Source organism: Aotus nancymaae, unplaced genomic scaffold (genome assembly GCF_030222135.1).
Source record: "Aotus nancymaae isolate 86718 unplaced genomic scaffold, 86718_ANA_hifiasm-v0.15.2.pri h1tg000010l, whole genome shotgun sequence".
NCBI classification, from domain to species: domain Eukaryota; kingdom Metazoa; phylum Chordata; class Mammalia; order Primates; family Aotidae; genus Aotus; species Aotus nancymaae.
This window is the reverse complement of record NW_026988421.1, coordinates 5,182,902-5,198,638: the sequence shown is the minus strand read 5'-3', so window position 1 is coordinate 5,198,638 and position 15,737 is coordinate 5,182,902. Positions and strand designations below refer to the sequence as shown.

Sequence of the window (15,737 nt, the reverse complement as noted above, 5' to 3'; positions counted from 1 at the left end):
GTCTGTGATTCTGTAGATGGCGGGTGGTATGGGTATGTACGTGCATGTGTGTCTGTGATTCTGTAGATGGCGGGTGGTATGTGTATGTACGTGCATGTGTGTCTGTGATTCTGTAGATAGCGGGTGGTATGGGTATGTACGTGCATGTGTGTCTGTGATTCTGTAGATGGCGGGTGGTATGGGTATGTACGTGCATGTGTGTCTGTGATTCTGTAGATGGCGGGTGGTATGGGTATGTACGTGCATGTGTGTCTGTGATTCTGTAGATGGCGGGTGGTATGGGTATGTACGTGCATGTGTGTCTGTGATTCTGTAGATGGCGGGTGGTATGGGTATGTACAGGCATGTGTGTCTGTGATTCTGTAGATGGCGGGTGGTATGGGTATGTACGTGCATGTGTGTCTGTGATTCTGTAGATAGCGGGTGGTATGTGTATGTACGTGCATGTGTGTTTGTGATTCTGTAGATGGCGGGTGGTATGGGTATGTACATGCATGTGTGTTTGTGTCATTTTATTTTATACTTTCTATTTGTCCTACTTATGTTTCTTTTTTCCTTTCTTGCTTTCTTTTCAATTGGTGGGATATTTTTTCTTCTCTAGTCATCTAGAAGTTAGTCTTTGTTTATATTTTAGTAATTGTTATGCTAACTTAAATGTACATATTTAAGTTATGAAAGTCTAAAATTAGTTTATCCTCCTCCAGGGTAATATAAGAACTTAAGAATACTTTCATTGCACTAAACTCCTCTTGAGTTATGCTACTATAGTATATTTTCAACTTTTTATTTTGGCATAATTGTAGATTTGCGGGCAGTTTTAAGAAATAATATAAAGAAATCCCATATACTCTTCACTCGGTTTCTCCCATAAGATGTTACAGCTTGCATAAGTACCTTATTCAGATTTCACCAGTTTTATGTGCACCTTTAGTTTTTTGTGTGTATTCAGTTCTATGAAATTTTATGTACATAGACTAGATACCTAACCACCATCACCATCGTGAAGATACAGAACAATTCCATCAGAGGCATGGATCCCTTGTGCTACCCATTTTATAGTCACAAACATGTTTCTTTCTCCCTAAACCCTGGAAACCACTAATCTGTTCTTCATCTCTATAACTTTTTTCAAGAACACATGTACATGGAACCATACACTATCTAATATTTTGAGATTGAGGTTTTTTTTATTCAGCATAATTATCTTGTTATCCATCAAAGTTGTTTTGATATTTTTTATTAGTTGTCTATTTCATGAGACATTACTTCTATTGCTTTATACGTTTAATATTTGTTTAGTTTTATTCATGTATTCACCTATCGTTTTTTCCTGCTCTTCTTTTCTTGTATCCCAGACCTTCCACTTGGGATCACTTTCTTCCTGCCTGAATTCTTTTAGTGTCTGTTTAGTAATAGTCTCCTTGGGTGAGCTACCCTCAATTTCTGCACATTTTAAGCTCTATTATGTTAGTCTCATACTTAAAATTTTTTTTTATTGTGGCATAAGAGGCATACAGATAAGGAGATCATGAATGTACAACTCAGTGAATTTTCACATAGTTAACACATAAGAAATGGATATGACCAGCAACCCAGAAGCCTCTCTTCTGCTTCCTCCGAGTTGCTAGTCTTAACGTCCTCTCAAAAGGTATCTTCTATCCTGACTTTTTACACTATAGATTAGTTTTCCTGTTATTCACTTTATAAATGGGATCTTTTTTTGTTTCTTTTCTCAACTTTAGACTTGTGAGATATATCCATGGTGTTGCAATGGCAGTAGCTTCTTTACCGTGGTGTGCATTCAGTTTTACTAATGTTGCACAATACGTTTATATGTTCTGCTGGTGGCTGACATTCAGGTTCTTCCAAGCTTGGGTCCATTATGGGTAACAGCATTTTTTTTTTATACTGTTATAAAATGACTGTGTCATTGCACTCCAGCCTGGGCGACTGGAGTACAATGGCACAGTCTAGGCTCTCCGCAATCTGCCTCCCAGGTTCAAGCAATTCTGTCTGCCTCGGCCTCCCAAGTAGCTGGGATTACAGGTGCCCACCACCCTGCCTGGCTAATTCGTTTGTATTTTTGGTAGAGACGGGGTTTTGCCATGTTGGCTAGTCTGGTCTTGAACTCCTGACCTCAGGTTATCTGCCTGCCTTGGCCTCCCAAAGTACTAGGATTATAGGCATGAGCCACTACATCCGGCCCTAAACTTTCTTATACTTATCTTTTGGTGCACGTGTGTATACTTTAATTAGATCTGTATCTGAGAGTGCAAGTGCTTTATAGAGGTATATGTACAGTTTTAGGAGATGTTGCTAAAATTTTTCTAGTGGCTATATCAGTTTACACTTTGCCAGCTGTGGGTGAATGTTCCAGTTTCCTATTCTTCTGTTACAGGAAAGGGGTCCCGATCCAGACTCCATGAGAACGTTCTTAGATCTCTCACAAAAAAGATTTCAGGATGAGTCCATAGAGTAAAGTTAAAGCAAGTTTATTAAGAAAGTAAAAGAATAAAAGAATGGTTATTCTATAGACAGAGCAGCCCCAAGGGCTGCTGGTATGCCAAACAAAGGGTGGATTATTCATGTCTCTTTTTTAGACTATGTAGGGTAACTTCCTGACATTGCCATGGCATTTGCAGCAGTGAGGATCACGGGAGGTTACTCTTGTCACCATCTTGGTTTTGGTGGGTTTTAGGCGGCTTCCTTGCTGCAAACTGTTTTATCAGCAAGGTCTTCATGACCTTGTGCTGACCTCCTATTTCATCCTATAACTAAGAATGCCTAAGTGTCTGGGAATGCAGCCCAGTAGGTCTCAGCCTCATTTTACCCAGCTCCCTTTTAAGATGGAGTTGCTCTTGTTTAAACACGCCTGACACTCCATATGCTTAATATCTTGTCAGCTTTTTAAAACTTTTAGTCTTTCTGGTAGATGTGTAGTAGTATCTCATGGCATTTGTAATGTAAATTTCTGTAATGCCTAATTAGGGAAGGGCATCGTCTCTTGTTTTAATATTGGTCATTTAATTATTCTCTTTGGGAAAGGGCCTGCTCAAGTCTCTTGCTTAACTTTGTACTGGGTTACCTGTGTTCTTTTTTTAAATTACTGAATTGTAGGAATTCTTTTTAATTTTAATTTTATTTTATTTTATTGAGACAATCTCGCTCTGTCGCCCGGTGCCAGGCTGGAGTGCAGTGGTGAGATCTTGGCTCACTGCAACCACCACCTCCCAGGTTCAAGCAATTCTCCTGCCTCAACCTCCAAGTAGCTGGGACTACAGGTGTGTGCCACCACACCCAGCTAATTTTTGTATTTATTTATTTATTTTATTTTATTTTTTTTTAGTAGAAACTGGGTTTCACCATGTTGGCCAGGATGGTCTTGATCTCTTCATCTTGTGATCCACCTGCCTTGGCCTCCCAAAGTGCTGGGATTACAGGCGTGAGCCACCGCACCTGGCCTATTTTTATTTTTTTAACTGAAAGAGTTGACAATTTTATTTTCACATTTCCCAATACAAATGAAAACTGCATCTTTTTTGCCCCACCTCTCCCCTCCAAAACTATTCTCTTTGATAGGACCAGGGAGCAAGTCTTCCTTATGCTGTTTAGAAAACCCACATCACAGCAGCATGATCTTGTAAAGCAGAACAGGTAATAAAAAACTGATGTAGTGAAGCCTTCCCTCTATCCTTATCTGTTTGGTCGAGTCATTCTGGGCTGAGTGGGCACTATCTTGGGACGGGCAGGAGGTCTCATCACTGGGAGCCCGGGCATCATTGGCATGTGGCCTCCCATGGGTGGCCTCATTCCAGGAGCAGGTTCCACTGGCATCATCCCAGGAGGAGGAGGGCCCATCATTTGCTTCATGGGAGGGACCCCCCCATATGGGGTACTGGCATCGTTCCAGGGTGTGGAGGACCCAGAAGACTTGGGGGGGAGGTAGTGTCATCACCCCCGCAGGAGGAGGAGCAGAGAATGGAGTAGGAGGTATCTTTTCTTGTTGAAATGCAGCCGTTGTTCTGGCAATCAGGCTGAACCTGCTCTTCCATCCATTTCTGATAGTCGTCTTTCACATTCTCTTTGTGTTTCCTGCCACTGCAGTGTGTCTTTTTCACAGATGGAGAGTCATGGGTGAGGTATTTGACATGGTAAAAGCCCCATAAAACTGCATACCTCAACCATACCCCGGCTTTCTATTGAAACTGCTCTCTGTGACCCTAATGTGACAGGCAAGCAGTCCAAACCCATGCCATCTTGGCCCCTGCAACTTGTAATAAGTAATTAAGGTCTGTGATTTCCACCCCACCCAGACAACGTGTAAACTAATGCTTATCTTGACTTCTGTGAACCACTTAAGTAACAATCGCAATCACCAATGTCCCCTGGCCCTTGGAATGTCCGGAGCCCCTCACCCTCATCTCCGCCCAGGAGGTGATTGACAGAATCCCTTGGCCCTTGGAGTGTCTGAAACCCTTCACCCCCACCCCCACTGCTCACCCCTCAGGTGGTTTTATGGGGATAAAAGGTCTTGACACCCTCCTTTCGGGGCCACGGGTTGGAGAGACGCGAGTCCTCCGTGGCCGCCAGTCCTCTGTGGCCACTAGCAATAAAGACCCTGCAATTTGGCATACTTTTGTCTTGGTGTTGACTTTCTATGCTCGGTTCACTACAACAGTATATCGCAGCAGTCACAAGAAAACTTGGGCATGTTGCTCTGCACGTTGGTCGTTCCATTCCCAGGAATATTTGTTTTTTTTTTTGAAGGAAAATTTGTATTGTTTTAATTATTTTTATGTACAGACAACTCAACAGCGCACATTTAACCCAGTTTAGTGGCCAGTTCTTTAGCCTTTGCCTTTTCGAGCTTGGTGATGTGAGCCACACAGACTTGGGACCCAGGACATTGCCTTCCCAGTGATGGCAGAGATCTCATCGTATCTGTCATTGTAATTGGTCCTGATAGTTTCCACCAGCTTAGCCAAAGTGCCTTTGTCTTCCAAGTTAACTGTGTGAAGGCGACAGTGGTGCAGGTCTTCCTGTGGACTAGACGGCCCAGTCTTGCCTTCCCCTTGAAAATGCAGTAAGGGTCTCCCATTTTACGACACAGGGCAGGCAAGAAGACAGCCAGCTTGATGGAATCCATGTCGTGTGCAGTCACCACCAGCTGAGCTTTCTTCTTCTCCACGTTGACGGTGTTAGCTCCTGCTCGAAGGACAGGTGGTCTCTTAGTGGGGACGTCCCCTTTGCCAGCAGCTTTCTTCTTGGCCCAGGCCAACAGCCTCTGCTTCTTCTCTTGCTTTGTCTCTGGTCTGTACTTGTGGGCCAGCTTAAGTAGCTGAGTAGCTGTTTGGCGGTCCAGGGCCTGGGTGAACTGGTTAATTGCAGGGGGCACTGTCAGCTGCTTATAGAGGATGGCTCTCTGCCGCTGCAACCTGATACAGTGGGGCCACCTCACAAAGCAGGTGAGGTCTCTTTTGGGCTGGATGTCCTGTCCAATGCCAAAATTCTTTGGCCTTTTCTCAAACAGGGGATGCACCACTTTCTTGGCCTCCTGCTTCTTCACGACAGCAGGGGCCGGAGCCGCCATCTTCCCCTTGGCCTTCTTTCCTTTCCGTATCTTGGGCGGCGGGAGGAGAGAGCAGGAATTCTTAAATTCTGAATTGAAGTTACTTGGTCATATTCTACCCAGTGACTTGCTTTTTAATTCTCTGAATGACTTCATTATTTGAATAGAAATAATTAATTTTTCTATAGTCTAATTTATCAATATTTTCCTTTATGGATAATGTTTTTGGTTGCAGGGTAATGTTAAACTTTCTCTTTTCCCTGAAGTTTTGATAATTTAAATCTCTGTAATAAACTTGATAATAGCCAGATTAGTGGGAGCAATAGCATACAGATTGATTATGCACATATGCACAGGAGTCCACAAAATATGAGACTCACAGAAGAGCCAGGTGGTTTAAGCTTAACTAGCAATTTGAGCTACAGAAGCAAACAGGAGCTTAAAGGCCCCTGGAGGGTAGTGGGACAAGCTATGGGAGGGTGAGGGGAGGAACTGCACTGGGAACAAAGGCTGTCTTATTATGCAGAAATCAAAGTCCCTCAGGTAGCAGCCTACACAGTAGGTGAAAAGTCAGTCTGGGTGTGGTATCTTGAGCTTGGAGACCTTATAGTTTCCTCTTTCTCCCCAGGAGTCTGGTTAAGGTAGATCCCAGGACTGGAGGGAAGGGTTTATGATAGTTAATAGCAGTCTCCTGGGGGAACTTAATCAGATAAGGGAAACCAGGGACAGCACTTCCTGCATTTGCTGCTTCCCAGGTGCTCTCAGTTTGAAGTCTAAAGTTGCTTATTTTGGGGTATTTTGTTGAGCCCCAACGTTTTTATAAAAATTTGCGTCTAATTCAATGTCATCTTCTAGAAGCCTTTTCGTGTGTAGCACATTATCTATCTAGAAAGGATTTTTATGTATGGTATTGTTAACAGTGGAGGGTGTCCAGGTTCTTGGCGTCTCAAACAAAGAATTGCACAAAACACAGAAGGAAGGGATAAAGGGATTCATCGAAAATGAAACGACATTCCACAGCATGGAAGTGACCCTGAGCACAGGGGCTCAAAGGTCTTGTTACAGAGTTTTTGAGTTTAAATACCCTCTACTTGGGCTACGCCCTATGTAAATGAAGAGGATGAAGTAAAGTTACAAAGTAATGGAGAGGATGTTTCCTGTTAGAGCTGAAGTGTGAATTGGCCTGATGTTCCCTGCCTCCAGACCCTAATTTCCTGCCTTGGTGTCAAGTGGGAAACTTTTTCACATGGCTATCCAGTTGACATTGGCACTGTTTATTACAATGACCATCTTTTCTTTTGAGACAGTCTTGCTCTGTCACCCCAGCTGGAGTGTAGTGGCATGATCATGGGTCACTGCAGCCTTGACCTCCCTGGCTCAAGCAATCCTCCCACCTCTGCCTCTGAGTAGCTGGGACAGCAGGCACACATGCCACACCCAGCTTTTTTTTTTTTTTTTTTTTTTTTAGTAGACATGAAGTCTTGCTGTGTTTCCCAGGCTGGTCTCTAGCTACTGGACTCAAGCAATCCTCTTGCTTTGACCTCCAGAAGTGCTGGGACTACAAGCAGGAGCCACTGCACCTGGCCCATTTCGTTGATCTTCAGTGTCATTTTTATGGTAAATCAAGCACTATATACATGGGCGTGCTTTTGGCCTCTGTAATTTTCTTTTTTAAAATTTGTCCACAAGTTATTGGGGTACAGGTGGTATTTGGTTATATGAGCAAGTTCTTTGGTGGTGATTTGTGAGATTTTGCTGCACCCACCACCCAAGCTGTATGCCCTGCACCCTATTTATACTCTTTTATCCCTTGCCCCCTCCCCACCCTTACCCTCAAGTCTCCAAAGTCCATTGTATCACTCTTATGCCTTCGCATCTTCATAGCTTAGCTCTCGAATATCAGTGAGAACATACAATGTTTGGTTTTCCATTTCTGAGTTACTTCACTTAGAATAATAATCTCCAGTCCCATCCACATCACTGCAAATTCTGTTAATTCATTCCTTTTTATGGCTGAGTAGTATTCTGTCATATAAATACACCACAGTTTATCCACTCATTGATTGATGGGCATTTGCGTTGGTTCCACAATTTTGCAATTGTGAATTGTGCTGCTATAAACATGCACATGCAAGTATCTTTTTCTTATAATGACTTTTCTTTTAGGGAGATACCCGGTAGTGGAATTGCTCCATCAAATGGTGGTTCTACTTTTAGTTTCTCTCTCTCTCTCTTTTTTTTTTTTTTTTCTAAAGACAGAGTTTTGTTCCTGTTGCCCAGGCTGAAGTGCAATGGTGCAATCTTGGCTCACCACAACCTCCGTCTCCTGGGTTCAAGCGATTCTCCTGCTTTAGCCTCCCGAGTAGCTGGGATTACAGGCATGCACCACCATACCCAGCTAATTTTGTTTTTTTAGTAGAGGTGGGGTTTCTCCATGTTGGTCAGGCTGGTCTCCAACTCCTGACCTTAGGTGATCTGCCGACCTTCCAAAATGCTGGAATTATAGGTGTGAGCCACGCCCAGCCCTACTTTTAGTTATTTAAGGAATCTCCATACTGTTTTCCATAGTGGCTGTAGTAGTTTACATTCCCATCAGCTGTGCAGAGGTGTTCCCTGTTCATTGCATCCATGCCAACATCTGTTTTTTGATTTTTTTGTTATTTATTTATTTATTATTATTTTTTTATTATCTTGCAGGAATAGATGGTATCACATTGTGGTTTTGATTTGCATTTCCCTGATCATTAGTGATGTTGAGCATTGTCTTATATGGTTGTTGACCATTTGTATATCTTCTTTTGAGAATTGCCTATTCATGTCCTTAGCCCATTTTTTTTTTTTTAATTGTACTTTGGGTTCTGGGGTACATGTGCACATCCTCCATCTCCAATCCTCCCTCCCCCCATCACCTACATTAGGTATTTCTCCCAGTGTTAGCCCTCCCCATCCTCCCCGACCCATGCTGTCCCTCCCCTCCCCTCCCCTGCCACCTAGCCCAGTGAGTGTTATTCTCTTCCCTGTGCCCAAGTCTTCTCACTGTTCGTCACTTGCCTATGAGTGAAAACATGTGGTGGTTGGTTTTCTCTTCTTGTGTCAGTTTGCCTAGAATGATGGTTTCTAGATTCATCCATGTCTCTACAAAGGACACGAACTCGTTTTTTATGGCTGCATAGTATTCCATGGTGTATATGTGCCACATTTTCTTTGTCCAATCTATCATTGATGGGCATTTGGGTTGGTTCCAGATCTTTGCTATCGTAAACAGTGCCACAGTAAACATACGTGTTCATGTTTCTTTATAATAGAATGATTTATAATCCTTTGGGTATATACCCAGTAATGGGATTGCTGGGTCAAATGGAATTTCTATTTCCAGATCCTTGAGGAATCGCCACACTGTCTTCCACAATGGTTGAACTAATTTACACTCCCACCAACTGTGTAAAAGTGTTCCTTTTTCTCCACATCCTCTCCAGCATCTGTTGTCTCCAGATTTTTTAATGATTGCCGTTCTAACTGGCGTGAGATGGTATCTCAATGTGGTTTTGATTTGTATTTCTCTAATGACCAATGATGATCATTTTTTTCTTTTTTTTTTTTTTGCAGAAAGTGATTTATTTAGATAGAGAAAGAGAAAAAAGAGAGGAAGAGAGAAAGCTTTCACGAGACAGAGTGTATGTGTAAGGGAATCCAAACATGGACTCCAAAGGGGTGTGGAAGAAGGGGACTTTTTTTTTTTTTTTTTTTTTTTTAATTGAGAGAAAGAAAGAAAGAGAAAGAAAAAGGGAGAGAGCAAGAACAGGATTCTTGCTCTATTGCCCGGGCTGGAATGCAATCTAAAAATAGGTATTAAAAACCTCCTTTATGCTGATAATTGTGCTTAACAAAGGAGACAGGAAGGAATAAGGGAAGAAAATAACAAACAGCCAACCAATATTTCATTTAAGTCTGTGAAATGCTATGCAAATGCTGAAGAATGATTTACTTCCAATTATGTGGTCACTTTAATAATAGGTGTAATATGATACTGAGAAAAACGTATGTTCTGTGGACCTAGAGTGGAGAATTCTACAAATATTCACTAAGTTTACTTATTCCAGGTCTAAGTTCAAATCATAGATGTCCCTATTAATTTTCTATGTCATTGACCCGTTGAATGTTAACAACGTGGTGTCAGAATCTCCCGCTATTATCGTGCAGGAGTCTAGGTCTCTTTATAAGTCATTAAGAACTTGTCTTAAGTATCTGGGTGCTCCTGTACTGGGTGCATTTATATTTATAATTATTAACTCCTGTTGTTGCATTGATCCTTTTACCATTATGTAATGTCCTTCTTTGTTTCTTTTAGTCTTTGTTACTATTAAAGTCTATTTTGTGAGAGATGAAAGTTACAACTCCTGTTTTTTTTTTCTCTCCATTTAATTGGTGAATCTTCCTTCATCCCTTTGTTTTGAGTCTTTGTATGTCGTTGCTTGTGAACTAGATCTGGATACAGTGTACTGATGGGTTTTGACTTTTTATTCAATTTTCCTGTCTCTGTCTTTGATTGGGGCATTTAATCCATTTAAATTTAGAATTAATATTTGTGAGTTCAATATTGTCATTTAATGCTAGCTGGCTATTTTGCCCATTAGTTGATGTAGATTCTTCATTATAGAGATACTCTTCACGTTTTGGTAAGTTTTTGGGATGACTGATACTGGTTGTTCCTTTCTGTTTGTAGTACTTCTTTCGGAAGCTCTTGTAAAGCAGGCCTGGTGGTGATGAAATCTGAGTGCTTGCTTGTTCACAAAAAATTTTCTTTTTCCTTTGCTTATGAAGTTTAGTTTGGCGGGATATGAGATTCTGGGTTGAAAATTCTTTTCTTAGAGGATATTGAATATTGACCCCCACTCTCTTCTAGTTTGTAGGGTTTCTGGTGAGAGGTCTGCTGTGAGTCTGATAGGCTTCCCTTTATAGGTAACGTGACCTTTCTCTCTAGCTGCTCTTAGAATTTTCTCCTTTATTTCAACCCTAGTGAATCCAGCGATTATGTGTCTTGGAGTTGCTCTACTTGAGGAATATCTTTGTGGTGTTCTCTGGATTAGCTGGAGTTGAGTATTGTCCTGCCTTACTAGATTAGGAAAGTTTTCCTGAATAATTTCCTGAAGAATATTTTCCAACTTGGATTCATTCTCTTGATGACATTCAGGTATACCTATCAATCGTGAGTTAGGTCTTTTCACATAGTCCCATATTTTTTGGAGACTTTGCTCATTCCTTTTTACTCTTTCTTCTCTAATCTTGTCTTCTCATTTCATTTCATTAAGTTGGTCTTCGACCTCTGATCTCCTTTCTTCTGCTTGATCAATTTGATCGTTAAAACCTGTGCATACTTCGTGGAGTTCTGGTATTGTGTTCTTCAGTTCCATTAATTCACTTATATTCCTCTCTAAGTTGTCTATTCTTCTTAGCATTTTGTCAAACCTTTTTTCAAGGTTCTTAGTTTCTTTACATTGGGCTAGAGCATGTTCTTTTAGCTCACTAAAGCTCCTTATTATCCACTTTCTGAAGCCTAAATCTGTCAATGGAATGCACTCATTCTCCATCCGGCCTTGTTCTCTTGTTGATGAGGAACTGTGATCCCCTGTAGAAGGAGAGGCATTCTGATCTTGGGTTTTCTCAGCCTTTTTAAGCTGGTTTCTTCCCATCATTGTGAGTTCATCTACCTGTCATCTTTGTAATTGCCTGCTTTCAAATTAGGTCTCTGAGTGGATGTCCAACTTGATTCCCAGTGCCGAAATCTGAGCAACCCACTGCACCAGCCAAAACAGCGGCATTAAGATTCGTGGTGCTTTTCTGCCCGGGAATCTCCCGTCTGGCTTCCCTCTTGAGTCTCTTCTTCAATCAGGTAAATGGGCGACTCTGCCTTCCCAGAGAAGCTCCAAATGTCGACCAAAAGGGTACCCAGTCCCGTTTACTCTGCAGCAAGAACCACGGCGCTGGGGCGCCGGCAAAACTGCAACGCCGGCCACAAGAGTCACCCTGGCGACCCGTGGGGCTCCTCCACTGGGAATCTTCCGGTCCGTGGGTAACAAAAATTCATCTGAAACTGTGGTGTCCTCTTATTCTGTGTACTTTCTCTGGGAGCTACAAACCTGAGCTGCTAGTGATCAGCCATCTTGGATCTCTCTCTGATGAGCATTTTTTGATATTTGTTGGCTGCATAAATGTCTTCTTTTGAAAAGTGTCTGTTCATGTCCTTCACCCACTTTTGAATGGGTTTTTTTTTTTTAATTATATGACAAGTTTATTTACAACCATTCCATTACATTTCCCTAATTAATTTTTAAATGGTTTACCCAGATGAAAGTGGTGAAAGTTGTTATTTAGTTATTTCTATTAACTGTGTTTATAGCCTGTAAATATAGGTTTTTATAAGAATTTGAAGTTTAAAGACTTCCAATATAGAATGATATATTATTATTGTTAATGGCTGATGAGATTCTGTTGTATGAATGCATGTACTATAATTTAACTACTTTGTTTTTAAATATTTAGTTGTTTCTGATTTTTAGCTATTAAAAAATATTGATAGTATACAAATGTGTTGATGAGCATTCCTATTTATATCTGTACACAACTGAGTTCAAAAACTTTTTAAATGAAGAAAATTAAAGGTAGATCTATTTTTTCTTAAGAATTATTCTAAAGAAATCCCTTCTAGCCTATGAATTTTTTTTTATATTAAATGTAAGTATTTTATTTTTTTTTAGTTAAACATTTTTTTTTTCTCACTTTTTTTTAATTGCATTTTAAGTTTTGGGGTACATGTGAAGAACATGCAAGATTGTTGCATAGGTGCATATGTGGCAGTGTGATTTGCTGCCTTCCTCCCCTTTACCTATATGTGGCATTTCTCCCCATGCTATCTCTCCCCAACTCCCCACCCCCCACCGCTGTCCCTCCCCTATTTCCCTCCAACAGACCCCAGTGTGTAGTGCTCCCTTCCCTGTGTCCATGTGTTCTCATTGTTCAACACCTGCCTATGAGTGAGAACATGCAGTGTTTCATTTTGTGTTCTTGTGTCAGTTTGCTGAGAATGATGGTTTCCAGGTTCATCCATGTCCCTACAAAGGACGTGAACTCATCGTTTTTGATGGCTGCATAATATTCCATGGTGTATATGTGTCACATTTTCCCTGTCCAGTCTATCATCGATGGACATTTGGGTTGGTTCCAGGTCTTTGCTATTGTAAACAGTGCTGCAATGAACATTCGTGTGCATGTGTCCTTATAGTAGAACGATTTATAATCCTTTGGATATATACCCAGTATTGGGATTGCTGGATCAAATGGAATTTCTGTTTCTAGGTCCTTGAGGAATCGCCATACTGTCTTCCACAATGGTTGAACTAACTTACACTCCCACCAACAGTGTAAAAGTGTTCCTATTTCTCCACATCCTCTCCAGCATCTATTGTCTCCAGATTTTTTAATGATGGCCATTCTAACTGGCATGAGATGGTATCTCAATGTGGTTTTGATTTGCATTTCTCTAATGACCAGTGATGATGAGCATTTTTTCATATGCTTGTTGGCCTCATGCATGTCTTCTTTTGTAAAGTATCTGTTCATATCCTTTGCCCACTTTTGAATGGGCTTGTTTGTTTTTTTCTTGTAAATCTGTTTTAGTTCTTTGTAAATTCTGGATATCAGCCCTTTGTCAGATGGGTAAGCTGCAAAAATTTTTTCCCATTCTTTTGGTTGCCGATTCACTCTAATGACTGTTTCTTTTGCTGTGCAGAAGCTGTGGAGTTTGATTAGGTCCCATTTATCTATTTTGGCTTTTGTTGCCAATGCTTTTGGTGTTTTGGTCATGAAGTCCTTGCCTACACCTATGTCCTGAATGGTTTTGCCTAGATTTTCTTCTAGGGTTTTTATGGTGTTAGGTCTTATGTTTAAGTCTTTAATCCATCTGGAGTTAATTTTAGTGTAAGGTGTCAGGAAGGGGTCCAGTTTCTGCTTTCTGCATATGGCTAGCCAGTTTTCCCAACACCACTTATTAAACAGGAAATCCTTTCCCCATTGCTTGTTTTTATCAGGTTTGTCAAAGATCAGATGGTTGTAGATATGTTGTGTTGCCTCCGAGGCCTCTGTTCTGTTCCATTGGTCTATATCTCTGTTTTGGTACTAGTACCATGCTGTTTTGATTACTGTAGCCTTGTAGTATAGTTTGATGTCCAGTAGTGTGATGCCTCCCGTTTTGTTCTTTTTGCTTAGAATCGACTTGGGTATGCAGGCTCTCTTTTGGTTCCATACGAAGTTTAAGGTGGTTTTTTTCCAGTTCTGTGAAGAAGGTCATTGGTAGCATGATGGGGATAGCATTCAATCTGTAAATTACTTTGGGCAGTATGGCCATTTTCACAATATTGATTCTTCCTAACCATGAACATGGAATGTTTCTCCAACTGTTTGTATCCTCTCTTATTTCATTGAGCAGTGGTTTGTAGTTCTCCTTGAAGAGGTCCTTTATGTTCCTTGTTAGTTGTATTCCTAGGTATTTTATTCTCTTTGTAGCAACTGTGAATGGCAGTTCATTCTTGATTTGGCTCTCTTTAAGTCTGTCATTGGTGTATAGGAATGCTTGTGATTTTTGCACATTGATTTTGTATCCTGAGACTTTGCTGAAGTTGCTTATCAGTTTCAGGAGATTTTGGGCTGAGACAATGGGGTCTTCTAGATATACAATCATGTCGTCTGCAAATAGAGACAATTTGACTTCCTCCTTTCCTATTTGAATACCCTTTATTTCTTTTTCTTGCCTGATTGCTCTGGCTAGAACTTCCAGTACCATATTGAATAGGAGTGGTGAGAGAGGGCATCCTTGTCTAGTGCCAGATTTCAAAGGGAATGCTTCCAGTTTTTGCCCATTCAGTATGATATTGGCTGTTGGTTTGTCATAAATAGCTTTTATTATTTTGAGATATGTTCTGTCAATACCTAGTTTGTTGAGGGTTTTTAGCATAAAGGGCTGTTGAATTTTGTTGAAGGCCTTCTCTGCATCAATTGAGATAATCATGTGGTTTTTGTCTTTGGTTCTGTTTATGTGGTGAATTACGTTTATAGACTTGCATATGTTGAACCAGCCTTGCATCCCTGGGATGAATCCTACTTGATCATGATGGATAAGCTTTTTGATGTGCTGTTGCAATCAGCTTGCCAGTATTTTATTGAAGATTTTTGCATCTATGTTCATCATGGATATTGGCCTGTAGTTTTCTTTTCTTGTTGAGTCTCTGCCGGGTTTTGGTATCAGGATGATGTTGGTCTCATAAAATGATTTGGGAAGGATTCCCTCTTTTTGGATTATTTGGAATAGTTTCAGAAGAAATAGTACCAGCTCCTCTTTGTGTGTCTGGTAGAATTTGCTGTGAACCCATCTGGACCTGGGCTTTTTTTGGGTGGTAGGCTCTTAATTGCTGCCTCGACTTCAGCCCTTGATATTGGTCTATTCAGGGTTTCAACTTCTTCCTGGTTTAGGATTGGGAGGAGGCAAGTGTACAGGAATTTATCCATTTTTTCCAGGTTTTTTAGTTTATGTGCATAGAGTTCTTTGTAATAATCTCTGATGATGGTTTGAATTTCTGTGGAATCTGTGGTGATATCCCCTTTATTGTTTTTTATTGCATCTATTTGATTATTCTCTTTTCTTTTTTATTAATCTGGCTAGTGGTCTATTTTGTTGATCTTTTCGAAAAGCAGCTCCTGGATTTATTGATTTTTTTTTTTTTTGAAGTTTTTTGTGTCTCTCTCCTTCAGTTCTGCTCTGATCTTAGTTATTTCTTGTCTTCTGGTAGGTTTTGAGTTTTTTTGATCTTGCTCCTCTAGCTCTTTCAATTTTCATGATAGGGTGTCAATTTTAGTTCTCTCCTTGCTTCTCATATGGGCACTTATTGCTATATATTTTCCTCTAGAGACTGCTTTAAATGTATCCCAGAGATTCTGGTATGTGGTGTCTTCGTTCTCATTGGTTTCGAAGAACATCTTTATTTCTGCCTTCATTTCATTGTTTATCCAGTCAACATTCAAGAGAAAGTTGTTCAGTTTCCATGAAGCTGTGCAGTTCTGGGTTGGTTTCTGACTTTTGAGTTCTAACTTGATTGCACTGTGGTCTGAGAGACTGTTT

The 15,737-nt window shown here is 40.7% G+C and overlaps 1 protein-coding gene and 2 pseudogenes across 1 annotated transcript in view; 1 reads left to right on the top strand and 2 right to left on the bottom strand.

The window, feature by feature from the left end:
- The window catches only part of FANK1 (fibronectin type III and ankyrin repeat domains 1), a 151,514-nt gene that overhangs the window by 35,049 nt on the left and 100,728 nt on the right, over positions 1–15,737 (top strand). The window lies entirely within an intron of this gene.
- On the bottom strand, positions 3,694–4,711 carry LOC105717951 (U1 small nuclear ribonucleoprotein C-like; annotated as a pseudogene).
- Positions 4,823–7,445, bottom strand: LOC105717994 (large ribosomal subunit protein eL8-like; annotated as a pseudogene).